This window comes from Cervus elaphus, chromosome X (assembly GCF_910594005.1).
Source record: "Cervus elaphus chromosome X, mCerEla1.1, whole genome shotgun sequence".
In the NCBI taxonomy this organism is placed as follows: Eukaryota; Metazoa; Chordata; class Mammalia; order Artiodactyla; family Cervidae; genus Cervus; species Cervus elaphus.
The window spans coordinates 51,725,994-51,730,211 of NC_057848.1; the positions used below are offsets into that span (position 1 = coordinate 51,725,994).

A 4,218-nucleotide genomic window follows, 5' to 3' on the forward strand; every position below is an offset into this window, starting at 1 on the left:
AGACAGCTATGAAGGTGCCTTTTTCACCCATCAGATTCTCAATAATTCAAAAGCTCACCAAGATAAGAAGTAACGGGCACTCTCATACGCTCTCACATACTGTTGGTGGAAATGCAAATTGGTCCCACCTCTGGGGAGGCTAAATGAACAATAGAGAAATTCTATGTATCCAAGAATAATCACTACTGGAAAAGGGGCCACTTAAACAAAAGCTATTGGGTTGGCCAAAAAGTTCTCTCAGGCTTTTCTCAGCAGCCTACAAGAAAAAAATCAAATGAGTTTTTTGGCCAACCCAATACTTAAAATGAGAGCCAGATATCACAGACTTTCACTAAATTTAATTGGAATTTTATTTTTAAAAAATTAATGAAAACTGAGTCTGCTCAATCTTTTTTTTTAAAAAAGAAAGATTTCATGCAACTATACATGAAAATTACAATGTAATTTTCAAATACTGGTTGCAGATTTCCTTGCTGCGACTTTTCTAAAAAAAAAATGGCATGATATTGCAATAGGCATCTTTCTTATTTTACAACAGGATCATAAACAATAAGCTTTATGATTACCTCAATTTTCCCAAGGACCCTATTTGTATGAATTTGTTCTTTTCCTCAAAAATAAACTTTGCCAAGTCCTTACCCGTCAAAGGCTTTTTAAAAGTCAACCAAATCTCCACTTTCAACAACTTCATTAAATTTTGTATCTTTTACAAAATTTGATATTTCATTTTGTGATTGATCTGTACTTTCAAAAATACAGAAGTGGTGCAAAAGTAATTGTGGTTTCAGGCTGTGAATTTTAAATCATTATGAAAAGTGAAAGTGAAGCCACTCAGTCATGTCCAACCCTCTGCAACCCCATGGACTGTAGCCTACCAGGCTCCTCTGTCCATGGGATTTTCCAGGCAAGAGTACTGGAGCAGGTTGCCATTTCCCTTTCCAGGGAATCTTCCCAACCCAGGGATCAAACCTCGGTCTCCCGCATTATAGGCAGACGCTTTTACTGTCTGAGCCACCAGAGAAGTCATTATAACTAGGCTGAAACACACGTTTATTAATCAAAATAGGAACCATTACAATCAACACATTTTTGCCAATGAGAAATATGTTTGTTTATACCTGTAGTGTAAAAATATGTGCTTCAGGATTTGATGACCTCTTGGAAAGCATTTTCTGCATCCTGCTGGTTATGCAAGCATTTTCCGTGCAAAAGATTGTCTAGATGCTTAAAGAAGTAGTAGTTGGTTGCCAAGAGGTCAGGTGAATATGGCAGAAGAGGCAAAACTTCATAGCCCAATTCACTCAACTTTTGAAGCTTTGGTTGTATGACTTGTGGTTGGGTATTGTCTTGAGAAAGAGTTGGGCCCTTTCTGCTGACCAATGCCAGCTGCAGGTGTTGCAGTTTTCAGTGCATCTCATCGATTTGCTGAGCATACTTCTCAGATGTAATGGTTTCACTGGGATTCAGAAAGCTGTAGTCGATCAGACTAGCAGCAGACTACCAAACAGTGACCATGATGTTTTTTTGGTGCAAGTTTGGTCTGGGGAAATGCTTTGGAGCTTCATCTCAGTCCAACCACTGAGCTTGTTGTCACAGTTATCATATACAATCCACTTTTCATCACACACCACAATATGATCGAGAAATGATTTGTTGTTGTTGCATAGAGTAAGAGTAGATGACACTTCAAAATGATGATCTTTTTTATTTCTGGTCAGCTCACAAGGCATCCACTTTTCCAGCTTTTTCACCATTCCAATTTGCTTCAAATGTCAATGACCATAGAATTGTCAACACTGAGTTATTTGGCAACTCCTTGCATAGTTGTAAGAGGATCAGCTTTGATGATGCTCTCAACTGGTCTTTGTATACTTCCAATGGCTGGTCACTACGCTCCTCATCTTCAAGGTTCTCATCTCCTTTGCAAAACTTCTTGAACCACCACTGCACTGTATGTTTGTTACCAGTTACTGGGCCAAATACATTGTTAATGTTGAGAGCTGTCTCTGCTGCTTTATGACACATTTTGAACTCAAATAAGAAAACTGCTCAAATTTACTATTTTTCTAAAATCATATCCATAGTCTAAAATAAATATAAAATAAAGAGCAAGGATTAAGTCATTAGCAAAAAAAAACATAAAGCAAGAGGTGTGCATTAAAATGATAACCACATTTATTTAAGAATGTATTCTGATATCAAACAGCAAATTTCAACAATCCAAAAAACGCAGTAACTTTTGCACCAACCTAATAGAAACTGCTAAAGACATTTATATGATGTGCAATGATAGGAATCAATATAAAATAAGGAGCAGTATTAAGTAAAATTTTCCAAGTAATCAACTCACTGAAGAATGAAACACTGTTTGCAGATGACATGATCCTATATACAGAAAATCCTAAAGCCCACCAAAAAACTATTAGAGTTATTGGATTTAGTAAAGGTTACAGGATATAAAATTAATATACAGAACTCTGTTGCATTTCTATATACTAGCAACAAACTATCAAAAAAAAAGAAATTAAGGAAAAAATCCCATGTACCACCATATCAAAAAGAATAAAATACCTAGGAATAAACCTGACTAAGGAGGTAAAATAACTATATTCAGAAAACTATAAAACACTGAATAAATAAATTGAAGATAACACAGACAGATGGAAAGATTTGCTGTATTCTTGGTTTGGCATTTTTCACAGAACTAGAGAACAAATAATTCTGAAATTTGTATGGAAACACAAAAGATTTTGAATATCAAAAACAATATTGAGAAAGAAAAACAGAGCTAGAGGAACTGCACACCCTGACTTCAGACTATACTACAGAGCTATATTAATCAAAACAGTATGGTACAGGAATAAAAACAGACACATAGATCAATGGAACAGAATAGAGAGCCCTGAAAGAAGCCCACACATTTATGGTTGATTTATCCATGACAAAGGAGGGAAGACTACATAATGAAGAAAAGACAGTCTCTTCAATAAGTGATCCTGAGAAAACAGTGCAGCTTCATGTAAAAGAATAAAATTAGAACATTCTTTAATACTATGCACAAAAATAAATACAAAATGAATTAAACATCTAAATGTAAGACCAGATAGGAAGACATTGGAAGACATAGGCAGAACATTCTTTGACATAAATCATAGAAATAATTTTCTGGGCCACCTCCTAGAGTAGTGGAAACAAAAGCAAGAATTAACAGTTCAGTTCAGTCACTCAGGCGTGTCCGACTCTTTGCGACCCCATGAATCGCAGCACGCCAGGCCTCCCTGTCCATCACCAACTCCCGGAGTTCACTCAAACTCATGTCCATTGAGTCAGTGATGCCATCCAGCCATCTCATCCTCTGTCGTCCCCTTCTCCTCCTGCCCCCAATCCCTCCCAGCATCAGGGTCTTTTCCAATCGTCAACTCTTGGCATGAGGTGGCCAAAGTATTGGAGTTTCAGCTTCAGCATCAGTCCTTCCAATGAATACCCAGGACTGATCTCCTTTAGGACAGACTGGTTGGATCTCCTTGGGACTCTCAAGAGTCTTCTCCACACCACAGTTCAAAAGCATCAATTCTTCAGCGCTCAGCTTTCTTCACAGTCCAAATCTCACATACATACATGACCACTGGAAAAACCATTAGCCTTGACTAGATGGACCTTTGTTGGCAAAGTAATGTCTCTGCTTTTTAATATGCTATCTAGGTTGGTCATAACTTTCCTTCCAAGTAGTCAGCACCTTTTAATTTCATGGCTGCAATCACCATCTGCAGTGATTTTGGAGCCCCCAAAAATAAAGTCATTGTTTCCCCTGTTTCCCCATCTATTTCCCATGAAGTGATGGGACCAGACGCCATGATCTTAGTTTTCTGAATGTTGAGCTTTAAGCCAACTTTTTCACTCTCCTCTTTCACTTTCATCAAGAGGCTCTTTAGTTGTTCTTCACTTTCTGCCAAAAGGGTGGTGTCATCTGCATATCTGAGGTTATTCAGATTTCTCCCAGCAATCTTGATTCCAGCTTGCGCTTCTTCCAGCCCAGTGTTTCTCATAATGTACTCTGCATAAAAGTTAAATAAGCAGGGTGACAATATACAGCCTAGACATACTCCTTTTCCTATTTGGAACCAGTCTGTTGTTGCATGTCCAGTTCTAACTGTTGCTTCCTGACCTGCATAAAGGCTTCTTAAGAGGCAGGTCAGGTGGTCTGGTATTCCCATCTTT

At 37.8% G+C, this 4,218-nt stretch overlaps 1 pseudogene; it reads right to left on the minus strand.

Moving 5' to 3' along the window:
• Positions 1 to 1,053: 1,053 nt before the first annotated feature.
• Positions 1,054 to 2,082, minus strand: LOC122690060 (annotated as a pseudogene).
• Positions 2,083 to 4,218: the final 2,136 nt, after the last annotated feature.